At 39.7% G+C, this 18,473-nt stretch overlaps 1 protein-coding gene across 2 annotated transcripts in view; it reads right to left on the bottom strand.

The window, feature by feature from the left end:
• PTN (pleiotrophin) overlaps positions 1-14,587 on the bottom strand; it is a 120,078-nt gene extending 105,491 nt beyond the window's left edge. The window contains exon 1 of one of the 2 annotated variants that reach the window (XM_067469255.1): positions 14,244-14,587. The gene's annotated coding sequence lies outside the window, so the exon portion shown is untranslated. The remainder of the gene's footprint in view (positions 1-14,243) is intronic. The other variant, XM_067469254.1, reaches the window with a different exon arrangement.
• Positions 14,588-18,473: the final 3,886 nt, after the last annotated feature.

Genomic DNA, 18,473 nt, shown 5'->3' with positions numbered 1-18,473 from the left:
GGTTGTCAGGTCACATTGGGTCCTGAGGTATCCAGGCAAAAAGCAGAAATAAGCTGAGACCTCCTTAAGTATTATCCATTAAGTATCAACCACAGTTGCTCACACCTTGTCTTTTAAATATGGGGTTGGGGAGGGGAGAAAAATAAGATTCTCCATTTTAAATTTAAGACTTTTACTTAAGAAAACCACTGTGTTATATTAATTTGGGCATCAGAACATGACTCTGGAAGCCAGGGCTCAAATGCCCACCAACCATGGAAACCCACTAAGTGACTTCAGGTAAATCGGACTCTCTCACCTTCAGAAGGCGGCAAATACAAAGGCACTTTTGAAAAAATCTGGCCAAGAAAACCGTGTGATACGTTCAACTTGGAGATGCCATAACTTGAAGGCACACAACAATAACAAAGAGGCTATTCTTAAGGAGGTTATTTACTCTAGGCTATTTGCCATGATGTAAAATGACTAGAAGGGAAAGAGGTAGTTAAGTAAGTACTTGGAGTCCTAGACAGCATTCGGCTGGGACTGTGAAATCATCATGGAAACATGGGGTGCTTCCAGACAACAGCAAGTTGTGGATTTTAATCAGGGGCAAAAAATTCTGGGACTTTAGAAGAGGTCCACTTACAGACCTGTTGATCCCAGGATTTCTGCCTCCATCATCCACACTTGCTGCTTCATTGCAGGATTTAGAGGCTTCCAAGATGGCTGCCATGGGACATCTGTGATGTGAATCACTGTATAAGTTCCATTCCTGGGGTATATAAGCTGCAGGGCCATATGTGCAGACAGGGTGTTGTTCCTGGGATATACATGTCTGTCTCCAATTGCTTTTATTGTTAAAAGATGTATAACATTGACTAGGGGGGCACAACTTATGTTATGTCTGTTTTGTTGATCTGTCTTGTTGATTGTTAACTGTTGTGGATTGATGCTGTTGATCCTGTTTGTTGCATTGTTATGTTTTAATTGCACTGACACTGTTTGATAATTGTACCATGTAAACCACATTGAGTCGCCTGTTAAGGGCTGAAAAATGTGGTATAGAAATAAAGCAAATAATAATAATAATAATAATAATAATAATAATAATAATAATAACTTTGCCCTGGCCAGAGGAAAATGTGCCCTCCACACATTTCATGAAGTTTCTGGCACACAAACAAAGTTTTCACATTCTACTCAACTGTCAACTTTTTTTTAGGAACCGAGTAATCAGGAACTAACATCTAAAACCCAGGAACAAACCTAGATTAAAAAGAATTACATGATTTACGAGGGCAGGGACATACAGACATTCAAACATGTGGATTTTCGGCTCAGGATGGGGATATTCCCACACCTGAAAATCTTGCAATTTTTTGCCATTTGTAGTGATTGTTTCCACATGTACAGGGAATGGCCTCTGGACAACCTCCTGTTTGCTGCGGAAGCTCCTGGGATAAAACTACTTCTGGACAGGCCCTAGGTCTACATGGATGTATAATACTTTGATTTTTCATAAACAAATACTTTTAAAAAGTAGTAATTGCTTGGTATCTGTTCATACCCTCTTTCTATAGCAAGGAGGATAAAAAGTCAAGAGGTGGTGTGAATTGTGCTTATTAAACTTTGACAGTGTTAATGAACTGTTAAGAACTGTTCCTTGAAAGCCAGAAGGCATCTGAGGAGGAGGTGGGAAGAGAGACATCAATCACTCATGTCACTTGAACTTCTCACACCACCCCCACATTGTTTTCAAAGACCCACTGCAACACAGAAGTGCGGTTTTCAAGGGCAGCAATGCGTCACAAAACAAAACCATCCCAGAATCAATGTATTGATTTTTATCATCAAAGTACCATTTCTACAAAGTACCATTTCTACCAAGTAAACTGCAACACAAAGCAAGAGCAGTTTCAAAGTTTTATTGTCACAAAATGAAGTCAAACACCACAGTTCATGGCAACTATAGATTTCAATTCCATAGAGTCTTCCTTTTCTTTTTCCTCTTCAAAAATCACCCAAAGCTGTCTTAGCAAGCATCGAGATCACAGCTGCAATTATACCAGCCTGCAGCACAATTACAAATGTCAACTATACATTGTGTGTGCAGCCAACCACATGGAACTGTGTAAACTGCACGTGTTGGATGTGCATCCACCATGCAGTGTGGCCTAAGTAATTGCACTAAATTTGGATACAACAATTGTAAAAATAGGAAAGGAGAGGACAGCATACACAAAACTAAACTCCATATCAAGACAAGTGACAGGAAATGGGACAAAAGGAAATGTGAGTTGGAAAATACATTTAAAGATGGTTTGAGATTTCATCTGGATTGCATCTTTCTCATTAGGCTCTATGTTTTGGAGTATCATATCTGCAAGCGAAAAGGACAATACCCTCAAAAGTGACAGTTGATCTCTCATAATTTAAAATTAAAATTAATTTTAAATTACCTTCCAAACATATGAAATTCTATTTAGAAACTATTTTCACTATTCATCAGGAGAAGGAGACATCAATAAGCAAAGAATGCTCTCCTGCTTTTGTGGTCAGGTGTCAAAGGTTGCATATGGGAATGGAGGTATGTCAACCAGTTCTGGGCAGGGTTGGGAGTGCTCCTGGATCCGTCTCTCCAAATGTCAGCCCAGGTAAATGAGATGATCAGGGGTGCTTACTGTGTGAACAAGCCTGGAAACATTTGCTGAAAGACAGTGCATAAAGACCTATAATAAATTAGAAATATATTAATATATTAATGTGGCAGTGCACCTTCATCTCAGAAAATAAGATCAATAAAAGAACTTGAAAGAACAGCAGAAATTCAGTCACATAAAAACATGGCTGCATGACCAAAAGTGACAGAGACATGCTTTGATATAATCTGGAAGGTGGCTAGAAGATGACCAGAATGGAAGGTGATCATGAGACTGGTTTCAAAGCATATGCTCTTTGTGAAGAAGGAAGATATAGTCAAAGGCAATTACACAAAAGATCTGGGTCAAACTAAAGCAGGGCATTGGAGTCCCCTGAGAAATTATGTGTACGTGCTGCTGGCGAGAGTGACCTGGTTTCATATAGTTGCATATTGATTGCCATACAGGTTTGTTTTGTCTTGCTTTTGAAGGATAAAAGAGAGAGATGTAAAAAGAATTCCAGCAATTAAACGTATGCCAAAGTCAAGCTAACATTTCCCAAAAGGCATTTTTTCTCTCAGAAAGCCTGGCTGATATTTCTTTTTTCTTGTCTATCCATTTTTACCTAGGCCCCAAACGGTTCCTTTGCAGAATATTTCTTCAAGTGCGAAATAAGGTAGACAGCTGAGACATCTGATCAACACATTCAACATGGAGGTAAAGATCATGCTAGTATCAGAATTAAAAATGACAGGATTCCTTAAGTGTCCTTTTTTAATTGCAGAGTTCGACAAAATGCTTGTAATATCTGCATATAATATTATACAACATTCCTGTCTGGCAAGATTCATTAATATAGTATCTCCCCCACTACCACCACCATACACCTTTCATAATGGTTGGGAATATAGGACCCCTGAGAAAGTGAAAAAAAGCAATAGTTTTTTAAAAAAACTTAAAGAACATCTAAGAATCTCTAGGTCCTTCAAGATAGTGCTAACCATCTTCTGCTGGAAGCTAACCCCAAGGACATAGAAATTCCTAGAAAAATACTGTATTTCTTCCATTCAAAAATGCACTATTTTCTCCATATGAACACCTCTAAAAATGGGGTTCTTCCTAGAATTGCAGATAGATAGATAGATAGATAGATAGATAGATATAATATATAACTTTTTTTCTATTAGTGGTACTAAAACCAGTGTATGTTTTTCAATTTTACGATGCCACGGATTGATGATGTTGTAGAATCAAATAAATTCAATATTTTTTCTACGTGTACCTAGGTTGTCCAGCATGGCTCCATGTTCACCTTCCATAGAATCTGATCACAGAGTTACCCTGGAGGACCTAGACAGAACATTTCAATTAAACTCATAAAAGTTAAACCTGTAAAAGTGAAAGGTTGACTGTATATTGTTTAAGACACAGCATAAATATCACTTCTCTTTTTTTGTTAGGGTTACAAGCTTGATAAATGCAAAGAATGCTGTGGATGTAGCATATCTTGATTTCAGTAAGGCATTAAACAAAGTTCCTCATGATCTTCTTGCAAAAAAAACCTAGTAAAATGTGGGGTAGATGATACTTCTGTTAGGTGGATTTGTAATTGGTTAAGCGACTGAACCCAAAGTGTGCTGACCAATGGTTCCTCTTCATCCTGGAAAGAAGTGACAAGTGGAGTGCCTCAGCTTTCGGGCTTGGGCCCAGTTCTGTTAAACATCTTTATTAATGACTTGGATGAAGGTTTGGAGGGCATGCTTATCAAGTTTGCAGATGACACAAAATTTGAAGGGATAGTTAATATTCCAGAAGACAGGATCTGAATTCAAAACAACCACAACAAATTAGAAAGTTGGGCCAAAACTAACCAAATTAGTTTCAACAAGGAGAAGTGTAGGCTACTTCATTTAGGCAGAAAAAATGAAATGTGCAGATACATGGTGGGTGACACCTGGTACATCTGAAAAAGATCTTGGAGGCTTAGTGGACAACAAGTTAAACATGAGCCAACAGTGTGATGCAGCAGCTTAAAAAGCCAATGGGATTTTGGTCTGCATCAAAAGAAGTATAGTGTCTACTAGGCCTGGGCGGTTTCGTTTCGTTAATTCGTAATTCGTTAATAATTCGTTAATTTTTCCAATTACAAAACGATAACGAACCATTCTGGAGCAATTATTAAAAAAACAAATTTTTATATACGTTTTGTAAATGCTTCGTATTTCGTTATTGTATTTGTTTCGTTATTGTTCTGAGGTCGTTTCGTTATTATTTCCGCATGTCTGGGCCAGTTTTATGGTTTAATTAGTGAAAAAAAATTATAATATCACACCAACAGTCAAGAACAGAGGGAGAGGGAAGCTTCAGAAATTTTTGGAGGTTTTTTAGCGTATTTCGCGGTCGCGTCCGCCATTAACGAATCGATTCGTTATTGTTTTGGAAATCGATTCATTAATTTTTTACCACTTACGAAATTTCGTAAATATTGAACTTTTTAAAAGGAAATTTTTGTAATTATTTTAAATAACGAAACGCAAAAACCCCCAAAGAACGAATCGATTTTAGAAACAAATTTTTCCGTTGTTACCCAGGCCTAGTGTCTACATCAATGGAAGTGGAAGTAATTGTGCCTCTCTATTCTGCTTTGGTCAGACCTCACCTGTGTCCTATTCTGGGCATCAAAATTGAAGAGAGATATTGATGAGCTGGAATGTGTCCAAAGGAGAGTGACTAAAATGATCAAGAGTCTGGAGACCATGCCAAATGAGGAGCATCTTAAAGCGAAAGTTGAGAGGAAATATGATCACCATATTTAAATGTTTGATAGGCTGTCATAAGGAAGAGGAAATGAGTTTGTATTTTGCTGCCCTAGAAACTAGGAATCAGAACATTGGGTTCAATTATAGAAAGGTGATTTCACTTGAACATTAGGAAGAACTTCCTGACCGTAAGAAGAGCTATTCAATAGCCATCTGTTGGGGGTGCTTTGATTGTGCTTTTCCTACATGGCAGAGGGTTGGAATAGATGGCACATGTGGTCTCTTTTAACTCTATTATTCTATGATTCTAAAAGTAAAGAAATGCTTAAGACCAGTGATGGTTCATACAACTTTTGGTATTTTTTTCTGTGGTTGCACCTAAGAACATAATTTACTCCTCATAACTGTCCATATACAAATGTCAAAATTTAACTGCTCAACAGAAATATCAAAACGTGCAAATAATAATCTATTTATCATTTAATAACTATAATGTATCGCTTTAGGTCACATAAAGGGAACTCTAACCTTCTTTACAGATGACAGAATTTGACCCTAATTGGTTGTGATTATGGCCAGGCATCTTCCGGACCCCACAGCTGTTTCTGGGTTATGCCTTCTGGATTCAAACTGCTGCCTTTCTGTTTCCTGAATACACTTTCCATCCTCAGAAAGGTCCAGACAGAAACCCAATACTTCTCTCTCCATTTCCCCTATTTCCTCAAAGCTTTTTAATATTTATCCTTATTGATCCACCATGATTTCAAAGTGATGTTATTACCAAAGGCTAAATGGAGCTCTCTGCTCTTTCATCAAATCCACACTTAGCTGAGATCATGGAACTTGCTCCATTATCCTATTAGCCTTCAGAAGTAATCCCTGGGGCTTTCCTGCCTCCTCTTTGCTCCTCCAGAGTCTGGCAAAGGAGGAAAACAGCCTGTAGAGTCAGCCACAGATGAAAGTGGAGCAGAGGGAATTTCCCTTCAGACATCTCAAATGCAGAAATCAGCATCTCTGAGATTAGTTTTACTGATGCAGAGGTGGAAAAGAAGTCTGTTCCCATGCACTAACTCTTTTCAGTCTTGTGAGTAGAGCAGAGACAAATCTTCTATTGTTTTGCCTGGCTGTGGTTCATTACCCCAGTGGCTTACTTTCCATAATAGCACTTCTTTCATCAAGAGTTCCTAAATTGTATCTAGCACTGTGTCTAGATCTATTTCATGCCAAATGCACTTCGTATGTGATGTGAGGGAAAGGGGGAATTAGAAATGCACTGAATCTCTGTGCAGCTCCATTTTCACTGTGATTTAAAAGTTGCTGTCTTGCACATTTTTCAAACCAGTTACTGATTTTCTAATCTACTGTTGCTTTGAGGAAGCGGACAGCAAACATACATGCAAAAGTATTAAGCATGCAATTAGGCCCATGCCCATTACTTTATCATGCTGCACTGGTCATTTATGTTCCCACATGTGCTCTGTAGTACAACTTTCGCTCTAGTTCAGCTCCCATTGCACAGAATTATGCTATAGGACTACCTGGTGCAAAAATGTGCCTTGTGGTCCTCACTTTCATGTGCTTCCCCATGTTTATGCCACTGAAATCTGACAACGCTTGCATATTGTTAAGCCACATTACACACCCACCCAAACATGGATTTCTAGGCACATTATGCCCCAATTAATCAACTAAGCAAGTTTGAATTAAGGCAAGAGAGGATGAATTTTGTTGCTCTGCAGCAGGGATGTGTTTTCACAGATGCCACCCATTGCAGATAGTTTTACACTCCTTTCATGAAATGGTGCATAATAGCCCAGCTAGCACTTGGGCAATGTATGTGTTTAGAAATCACAAAATGGTTTCACAGAAAAGACCATTTGGTGATTGTGGTTTATCCTTAGTGTTGAAATATAGTGATCAAATAGATGTTATTTCCATAAAAGATAGAGATGACAAAATCACAAGCCCTCTCATATCTTGCTTGTAATTTGACTAGTAGAGTACATGTTGAGCATCCCTTCTTTAGAATTCTGAAATCCAAAATCCTCCAAAATAAAAACATGGCACTTGTAGGTGGGTAAGATGGTGACTTCTTTGCTTTCTGATGGTTCAAGGTACTTTTTCAGGCACAAAATAATTTAAAAGTATTGTGCATAAAGTGATCTTAAGACTATATATATATATATAGAGAGAGAGAGAGAGAGAGAGAGAGGGAGTAAGTATATATGAAACATCAATGAATTTTATGTTTAGACTTGGATTCCATTTCCAAGGTATCTCAAGTGTAGGTATATGCAAATAAAAATATTCCAACATATGGGGGGGGGGGGGGATCCAAACTCCAAAATTTTTGGATAAGGGACACTCAATCTAAAATGTATGTGCAGAGTATAAAATCTAATGTAGAGTACATGCTTTGTCTTGCAAGATCCAAGTTCGAATCTGTGGAATGTCTGCTTAAATCTACCAAACAGCAGGACTGAGATAGTGTTCCTCCCAAAAGGAATCTTTGCCATCTGCTTCCAGTCAATGTGGAACTTCTGTGTAAGGCAGTTTCAGAGACACGTGCCTGGCAATTTTTCCCATCTAGCAGGTCTTTCTTTTCATACTTGGAATGAATTTTCAAGTTGTTCACACCAATCATAGCCAGTGCCACAGTTGTCCACTTTTGATGTATGGAGCAGAACCAAATTTGACTGAAAATACTTAGATATAGGCAGGCTTCAGAATGGCAAGATCTTTGGTGGTTTTAACAAGAACTCCACAATCCACCGAATAAACACACTTGCCACATTCAAAAATTGAAATAAGAATATAGGTTTTTGCTTTTTTCATTTCTTTTTTATTATTATTTACCCATTAGTTGATAGTATTATATATAAAGACAATATTATCATCGGCCAGTAATCTCTACCAGTTACTTACTTAAGTATACTTAGTCCTGGTTCAACTTCCAAAAACCTGATGAAAATATCATTCCAATGGCTAGCAGAACTGACTTTCTTCCCATGCAGTTAATGCTCAATAATGTAGGTTGGGGAGAGTTGTGATGGTGGCAATACTTTCACAACTGTGATCATGAATACAGAATAGTTACACATCTGTAACTATTCCATATTCACAATTGCGAATTACAGCCTTATCAGATGCAATATTTCTGTGTCTTCTCCCACTTTCTCCATGTTGTCGAAAAAGAGTCCTGTGGAGCCCATCATATGGCAGGACTCAGTGGAACTCTGTTTTGGCAACATGGAGAAACAAAGCCCAGAGTGGCTTTGGAGAACATGAAGAGGAAACCGGGAAATAATGAGGAAAGGACATGAAGCCACATGGGGTGGGAGGCCATCTTACATGACAGGGAAAGATGGTAGGGAAAGAAAAAGGACAGTTCGCACTGCTTTCCCCTGATTTCCCCCTGCCCAGCTGATGGGGTCCTCAGTCATGATTGTGACAGTACTGCCACAATCATAATTCCCCTCTCGACCTACTTTGCTGGCACCAGCTGCAGAGGGAGAAGGAGGCCCCGTCTACCAACAATAGGCATACAGGTGAATGGTGTTTCCATTACATTTGTAGGATGTCAAACTGATAGATAATACTGACATTAGTAAGAATGCATCTAGGAAGGGGGAAATCGTGGTAAGTACTATAGACTGAAGGAAGGCACCCTTTCACATACCTGATAAACTAGCAGCTACTTTTTCTCACATGTTTTATTACTAAAGATCAAATTATAAACTGAAGCACATATTTAATGATAATAAACATGCCCCTGTCATGTTTCCCAGTAGCATTTAACTAAGGGCCTGTCCAGACAGAACCCAAAATCCAAACAATGCCTCTAGTAAAAGCAAATTAATTTGAGGCAATGCAGGACAAGCCTGCTTTATCCCGAATTAATTAGATAGCCCATTAGATCCGGGTCTTTCAGAAAGACCCAGTTCTAATGGGCTATGGGCCCTGTGGTGACAGACTCAGGGGTCCATCCACACACCCATCTCACACTTTTTGGGCTTCTGGATCCCAAAGATGCAAGATGGCACCCAGAGGCAGCCCTAGGTAATTTTTAACAGTAAGTAAACAGCATTTTGGTGGCCGCCCCCCCCCCCCCCAACAAATCAATCACTGATATATATTTTCTGTTTGTCGTGGGAGTTCTGTGTGCCATATTTGATTCAATTCCATCATTGGTGGAGTTCAGAATGCTCTTTGATTGTAGGCGAGCTATACATCCCAGTAACTACAACTCGCATATATCAAGGTCTATTTCCCCCCAAGAGCGCCTCAAGAGCGCCCTTGGGCAAAATCAACTATACTGCAAATGGTTACTTTGCGTAATGGGTTGAGCCACCCCTGATGGCACCAATCTCCTTCCCACCCACCCCCATCCCCAAACAAAGCCTTAAAAATAAAGAAACTTTACTGGGCTGCCATTAGGTCTCTCTGCAGGCTCCTGGAATGTATCAATGATGCACCAGGAAGCATTTGGGGCACAGATCACTCCTCTTTCCCCTTCCTAGCATGTCATTGGTATATTCCAGTAGCCTACAGAGAGGCCTAAAGGCAGCCCAGTAAGGATTTTTTTAAAAAAAAATTTAGGGCATTTAGAGTGGGATTTGGGGTGGCTACAATGCATTGTGAAAGTTAGCCATCTGCAATGGGAAAAACCCACAGGAAAGCCCATCCCCCCCCCCCCCCCCCCCAGGTTCGGAGCAGGTATCTTAAACTCTCTCAGAAGCAGCTTAATCTATATGAAAGCGCCCTAAGATATTAGGAAGGCTCAATATCACTGTATTATTCACTTTTAAGAACTCCTTATCAATTACTGCCACTTGCAGCAGGAGGTCATAATGTCAAACTTTGCTTTAACTAAGGGCTTATTTACACTGGCCCCAAACCCCATATTCACTGCAAATGGACTACAGACTATCTCCTCAATGCATACCAACTTGCAGTGAGTATCATGGATTTTGTTTCTCATTTAAACCTAATCAGAGGATATGCTAGAGTTTGCTAGAAACTCCCAACTATCCTGGAGCTTTGGGACAATCTGGACAGCAGGGCCAGATCTGATTCAGCTCAATCTTCTTTCCAGATAGCAATCCCACACCATCATTTGTGCTTATCACTCTTGAATGGATTATGCCTGTGCTGCTGCCACTGTTAGACATACAGAGAGCTCTGTGACTGGCTAGGGCTGATGAGCCCAGCAAAGTGGATTATTTATTATTATTATTAAACTTTATTTGTATCCCGCTATCATCTCCCAAAGGGATTCAATGCAGCTTACAACAGGCCGGAGCCCAGCACAACACAATACAACAATACAACAATACAATACATAGCAAATAAAACAGTTTAAGCAGAAAACAATGGCAATAAACAATACAACGGGACATATTAAAAAACTGAGCCGGCTGGAGTGGGGTACAGGGTTAAAAGTGCTGAAAAAGTGTCGGGGGGATATGAGATTAAAGTATAAGTGCGGTGTGTGTTGAGAGTGGTCTTGACTCTACTAAAGTGCTTCTGAGCTTTGATAGTGGGGTTCCTAATCTGAGAAGGCCCGTTGGAATAGCCAGGTTTTCAGGTTTTTTCTAAAAACCGCCAAGGTGGGGGCCTGTCTGAGATCTTTCGGGAGGGCATTCCAGAGGCGGGGGGCCACCACAGAGAAGGCCCTGTCCCGCGTCCCCACCAAACGCGCCTGCGAGGTGGGTGGGATCACGAGCAGGGCCTCTCCTGATGACCGGAGCGAGCGTGTGGGTTCGTAGACTGTGATGCGGTCTCGAAGGTAGGATGGTCCCAAACCGTTCAGGGCTTTGTAGGTAAGCACCTGCACCTTAAATTGGATGTGGTTCTGGGCCATCTGAAAAACAGCCTCAGGATATGTGCTGGATCAAATGTGCTGGATCTGGAAATGCTCTGGGACAGATTTACACCAAGCTAAACTACCCAATGTAAATGAACCCTATGTCCAGACTTTTGAAGGGGACAGGAGGCAAATATATTGGTCTTGTTCCAAATGTCCTCAGAGGCCTGCTCTCCCCTTGTAGTCATTTGTTGGAATGTAAGAATTTTATTTGCCCTTTGAGTTTTCATAAGAACTTGCAATTTAAAAAAATCTACATACATTGGTCAGGAAAAAATAAAGTTACATAATGCTCAGCACAAGAGAAGGTAAAACTGACAGAATTTCATATTTAACTAGGGCTCTGGATGTTTAAATCTTATAACTTATATAGTTTTTAATCACTGTGTATTGAATCACATTTGTGTACTAAATTAGGTACACCACCACTGTTTGTCCTGATTCATTCTTTATCTTTAACGGATACATACCAGGCAGAAATGATACACTCTTCTCCTGTTGAATTTGGCCAGTACAGATAGCTGATCATTGCATTTGTTTCATTCCTGGCAAGTTCTTACAAAGAATTTGAGATTTAAAACATCTGAAAGTGGGAAATAGCAGCAGATTTTCATTTCTAGTTTTTTCTTCTTCTCTGAATGTAGGAGCCATGTATGCATGCCCTAATTGTTGCAACCCTAATTTTAAAACATCAAACCAGATTTTAATTGAACTCTGTGATGTGCTCTGAAATCAGAGTACCAATGATGAAACAGAATCCCTGAAAAACAACATCCTGATTTGGCTGTTCAGTTCCAAGAAAGGGGGTAATACCCAGAATGCAACAATAGTGGGCAGGAAATGCATGCCAATATTTTCTTTTAACTGTTTCCAAGTGTGGGGGTTGATGAGGACTGGTTGGGGCAATTGCAGTTGCAACTGCTTCCAGACCAAATTGGACAGTTTTTGGATAAGAAAGCTTGAATCCATTATTCAAACTTCAGATATTTGATCTTTCCAGGAACCAGTCCACTTTAATTAACATGAATGCCACAGCGTGGGTGGGTAATTTGACTGGTTTTGATTGATGCTTTTCAAGAATACTACTACACAAAATCTTGAGGCTTGTTAAAGAATCCACAAAGCCAGTTGGTTCACAAAATTCTGGATAAAATCACCTTTAGTTGACTTTCTCATTCAAATCATTTTGTTCTTCCTATAATTCTTTAACTGCATGGAGACCCATGGCAGGACAAACTACATTCTGTGACTACTCTGTAATGTTTTTCATAGTATTCCAGAAGTACTCGGCCTTAAACTCCCAGATGGTCTTTACACAACAGGATGGTAACAGTAAGAAAAAAGAACAGTTCACAACTTTTTATGTAGTGTTTTCACACTGGAACCCAGGAGACTCAACTTTAGCCTTTAATATTGTTGACGTTGTTTATAACTTTTTAGCCACTCCATTCTCCCTTCCTTCATGCTATTTCCACAACTTCTGAGAAACAATATATAACTTCCTTCGTGTAACTTTCTGTTCCCAGAGCATCACCTGAAAGTACCTGCAGCTACCACCCTAAGGCTAGCAGGCCTGAAGCTAGTTAATGCCCTGGATAGGAGAGTGCTTGGAATATCCATATTAGCCATCTTGAATTCTATGGGAAAAGGGGAAGTGTGTGTGTTTGTGTGTGTGTGGAAGGGGAAGGCAAGAAAGTTTACAAATATGCTTTTGATCTCTAGTATGTATATACATACGCTCACCTGAGCTATTTCCAAGAAGCTTGAGATATGAACAGGAAAGAAAAACCTGTTACAGTAAATTTCTGGCCTTCATACCAATAATAGCATTGCACTATATAAACTTTCTTGTCAAGTTAGATTCAGAAGTAGAACCAAAGAAGCAGAACATTATGATTTAACATTGCTACACCAGAAAAACTCATTCTGAGTCCAATACTCTGTAAGCATGTTGTCATCAGCCTATAAATGTCAATGCATCCAGCAGAGCAGAAGGAAAAGTAACCAACACGAGCTGGTACTGATGACAGTAAGGAAAGCTCCACCCTCTGCTTAAGGCTGGGCACAAGGACATACACTCTTCCAAATTAAGAGTTGAGGAGAAACAGGTTCTTCTACACATCACTCAACTCTTTACCCTATCCAATGATACCAACAAGGCTCAAAATATACTGATTTTTGGGGGGGTTAGGTAGATTTTTAGATAGATCTTTAGATTTCTTTTGCAATGTTCTCATAACAAACAGACAGAAGAGAGAAAGAACTAAAGAAGGGTACTTACATTCCTGCCTCATGTGACTCCTTTTGAGTTGATACAAACCAGTACTTCTAGTAGGTGTACTATCCTAATACAAATTGAGTAAATTTTATTCCAATGTTTGGAACTAATGTTTTCAATTTTGGTATAGCCATTTTGCATATATATACATAATGAAGTATCTTGGAGACTAGATGTGCATATAAATACAAAAATAATTTACATTTCATTGTACCATATAGACATAGCAGTAAAGTAATTTGATATAATATATTGTTAACAATGTTGCATATGAAACAAAGGTTGTGTATGTTGAACTATCAAAAACTATCTGTCATCCATGTGGACAATTTCAGATTTTGGAGGATTTTAGGATTCCAGATAAGGAACGCTCAAACCATATTCAGTTTTCCTCAAATGAAGAATGAATTGCATGCTATATGGCATTCAGAGCTTTGCAAGTCTTTTTTTTTTTCGGAGGATGCCAACCACTCCCATCATTAGACAGAAGAGCACCATTCAAAAAACACATCTTCAAGTAACTCAAAGTGTCTTTCACTCGATCAACTTCCTCCACCCATGAAAACCTTTTAAGCTAAAATAGTATCACAAAAGAAAAATCAACCTGGCGTTAACTTAGCATCTCTGCCCAACTTTCTCATTTTTGGTTGGGGTGGAGATGGATGGTAGGAGGGCTAGTAAATGCCAGACTTTAATAAGCCAAACCAATGTGTACTTACTTTGAGTAGCAAGAAAATCTCCCGTCTCTGTCCAACTATCTTCTGCTCTCAGCGATGAGTCCTGAGCTTTGGTGCACCTTGGCTCTGTGAGAGAGGTGGTTTGCCACTTCTTTTTTCTTGCCCTCCTTGAAACGATGGACTCTTTTCCTCCCACACTGAGCTTTGGATCTTCCTCTACTCCTTCTCAATGCACCTGCTCTTCCCTTTGAATTTTCTCACCAAGAATGTTTATAGTCAAGGCAGAGAATCTGATCCTTGCTTTTGACTATAGAGAAAGCAGGCAGCGAGAGAGTGAGTGAAAGAGAGAGCCAGCCAGTGAGAGAAAAGAAAGGGAGGGAGGGGAGAAAGAGCACGGTTCACTCATGTGATCTGACTGGGAAGCTTATCAAAAGCAGGTCACTCAAGGGGCAGTCTCTCCCACCAAGACCCAAGGCAAAGCAGGAAAGGGGGAGGAATGGAAGAGGAACTCTCTGTCTTCTTCTTTTTCCAGGCAGTACTATGGAAAAGTAAAATTCAGCAGCTAAATAAACAAACAACTTGAGATTCTGCATGCATCCAATCAGCTACTGAACTTTTTTTTGTCAATGAATACCTACTATCACCTTTCACAAACAGCGACCTAATGGCAGATTTGCCACTCTGAGAAGTATTTCTAGCATTTCAGAGAGTGATCATGGTTAATACCTATCTTTTGCCATGTTTGTATTAACTTGTTAACTTTGTGTGCCCGGTTTTTTCTTTGGACACTTGAAATAAAATTTCTAAAGGCTCAGTGGACAGTTGAAATTCCTACAATGCTAAAAGTTTGGAGACTGAAATAATGTTTTCGTGGGTGAATGAGAAATTTTTATTTGGAGAGCAATGTCTTCATCCCTGCATTTGCTACACTTTTGTTCTCAAGCCATATTGAAACTCAAAATGTCTCTTTCTCAACAGCTAATTTGCATGTATTTTGCCAAAGCCTCTTCCCACCAGTCTCAGATCAAGACTGTCTATTCAGGTAAACACTATAACAGCTGAGGAACCCTACCAAAAACATCACAAAGTTCACAATGGTGCTCAAAATCCATTAGTGCTCACAATACATCCAGTGCTCACAATGCATCTGTTGCATCAAAATATTAACAATGGGGGGAAAGCTCTTTAGTTAGACTCTGAGAACCAAGAGAATCTTATTGGGATAGAAAACAGATGCATTTCTCTTCAGCCAAATTTTGAGCCCAATTTCACTCTGTTGCATTCTTTATTATGTGCTGAAGAAAATAATACAGTCCAATTTTACTGCTGTATTTTTTGTTCAACAGGATTCTGACCATAATTTCTTCTTTGCCCTCTTTACCACATCTCTGCTTCCACTAGAGGTGTAAATATACTGGGAGTGTGCGATTCATTAAAAAAAATCCCATTTCTGGTCCCGTTTTCTGCCCTTCTCCCATTTATTGGGAAAATCCCAAATTCGGGAGTGAGGAAATAATGTTTCCTGATTAGTCATCCAAAAGTTCTGTTTTCACTCTGGGAATATTTGGCTGCCCTCACCCACCCCATTTCTGGGGATTTTGCTGTCAATTCGACCAAATTCCCCAATATGGAACAGCAACCTGATATCATGCAGACCCCTAAAATAAATGCACACGTATTTTCCTTTTCATGACAAGAAAGGGTACCTCAACAAATTGAAAAATATTTGTTGTTGTGTGTCCTCAAACCATTTCTGACTTACGGGAGTTTGTTTGGCTAAGAACATGTGATTTGCTCAGTTACCTAGTGGGTTTTCATGACTGAGAGGAGATTCAAAAGCTGGCCACTAGAGTCATAGTCCTATGGTCAAACCTCTACACTATGCTGACTCTTTTGAAACACATATCTCTTTTGAAACTGACCATATCTTCATGATATGGTCAGTTGGTCACCACTTCTGGAATCTAAAGTTCCTGTGCCTTTAATGGTTTTATAGAAAAGGGAATTTCAGAAGGTGTTGCTTATGACAAGCAGTAGGTGCTAAAATTATCTCCTAGCACAACCATTAAAGGTAGAGGAGCATCTCCAGTTTTCCTTCTGTCAACTTTAAAAAAGATCATAATTTGGGACTTTTGGTGAAAAAGCAAACATTTGTTATGACTCTTTTAGTTTTTTATATAGAAAATAGTTTTGTACAGAAAATGGCATATTGTATGCAAAAGACATTGTCTTCTGTAGGAAAGCCAAGTTTGGCACAAAAACCCAAGATATTTAGCCAACTAATGTTTCACAGAATGCCCTGGAAAAGAAAATATCATTTGAAAATGTGCAAAACCTTTCATAAATTTATCCAATTAGAATTGCCAGACTGAAAAGTAGAGATGGCTCCGACACTTTTAATGATGTGTAATGAAGGGCGTTTCAGCAGGTGTTGCTTATCGCACAATCAGGTAAAAGCAACACCTGCTGAAATTTCCTCTTCTATACTAAAGGTATAGAAGCCCTCTTCAGTTCTGACTGTGGCAAACCTACACCCAAGCAAGATAACATTTTTCTTTGAAAATATCATTTCTTGTGTGGAGGATTTTTTTTTTCATGTCAGGGGCAACTTGAGAAACTGCAAGTCGCTTCTGGTGTGAGAGAATTGGCCATCTGCAAGAACACTGCCCCAGGGATGCCCGGATGTTCCAATTTTTTACCATCCTTGTGGGAGGCTTCTTTCATGGGGAGGAGCTGACAGAGGGAGCTCATCCACACTCTCCCCAGATTCGATTCTACCGGCACAAGGGTTTAACCCACTGTGCCACCAGGGGCTCCTGTGTGGCAGAATGAAATAAGTGAATATTTCCATCCCAATCTTCTACACTCATCTTTCATGTCATATGATACTATTTCATCTACTCATTTGGCTACTTCTTTGGCTCTGTTCCTAGCAATGTGGGATGAAAAAAATTAAAATAGAAAAATATGAAGTAGTAGGAGCTGGAAGGCTGAAAGATGAAAGCCTCCAGCCAGAGATGCCTCATCCTTTTATGGACTAGGAAGGCAACAAACTTCAGTTTCTAGATGAACAACTGCACTGAGAATGGCAGCCAACTTCCTCCCCATCCCTATTTGGCCACTGTGTTAAATTCCTTATGATTCAGAAATTGTTTCTCTAGATTCCAAGAGTACAGGAACTTGGCTCCCAATGGAGTAGTTGTTTTAAATATTTATGTTATATTTGTAAATAGGGTTTTATTGCTGACTGTTTTAGATCAGATTGCTATAAGGAATTTTTTGAGTTTTAATCTGTTTTAATTTTTACTTTGTATGTTCTTATTGTATTGTTAGTGGCTTTGAGTCTCGCCTTGCTGCAGGAGAAAAGTGGGGCTAAAATTGACTCAGATAAATAAATAAATAAATTTGATTTCAGCCAACTTTGTGTTATTTGTCCAGGTTGGGAAGGATGGTCACTGATGGGCAAATTATTCCAAGCTGCCACGTTGTAGTACATTTTGATGGTGGGTTGGGAAATATACACTTTTTAAAAATTACACTGGGGGAAGGGGCATTTGGGGACTTTGAATTGTCCAGAGGTCTTCAAGGATACAAAAAGGGGCCACTTGCTGCCTATGGGTTGAAGGCTGCCCATTTGTGTTCTCGTATGCTTATTAGGCTTCTGCATTTGGGATAAACCTTGACCCATTTCATGCCCCGGCTTTTGTTGGGGGCCCCAATCCATTTTTGAGAGCCTCCCGAAATCAGGAGGGCAGATATATGTTTTCACTCTGGGGTGCTGAAAGATCGATTTTCTATTGGCCCATTATGGGGGTGGGGACTTCCTAGGATCCCCTTTCCATCCTTTTCAGCAGTTAAGTTGTTTCACACTAGAGGACAGGTGCTAAGCTGCAGGCAGGTGCATGCTTTAAGGAGGCTTCTTACCTATTTCTACTCTAGAGGAGAGGTGCTCAGCTGCAGGCAGGCATGCACATTTTTTCTCCTGGGCCTGTACACCACACGCATGCTCTTTCCAAGGCAAGGAGGCAAGTCCTGTTTCTTACTCTAGAGGAGGCACTTGACTACAGGTAGACATATGCACTTTCTGGGCCTGAATGCCACACATGCACTCTTTCTAAGGCATGGAGTGCCACATGCTCATGAAAAGCAGGTGAGGAGCTGGGATCATCTCCCACCTGCTTTCGTATCGAGCTGATTTTTATAGCGGAAGGGGCCTTCTGTTACATGCTCTCGAAGATAACAAAAGTAATGAAAGAACAGATGTACCGAAGG

The sequence above is a fragment of the Anolis sagrei genome, chromosome 5 (genome assembly GCF_037176765.1).
Source record: "Anolis sagrei isolate rAnoSag1 chromosome 5, rAnoSag1.mat, whole genome shotgun sequence".
In the NCBI taxonomy this organism is placed as follows: Eukaryota; Metazoa; Chordata; class Lepidosauria; order Squamata; family Dactyloidae; genus Anolis; species Anolis sagrei.
The sequence above is the reverse complement of the archived record's forward strand: the minus strand, read 5'-3'. Positions and strand labels throughout refer to the sequence as shown.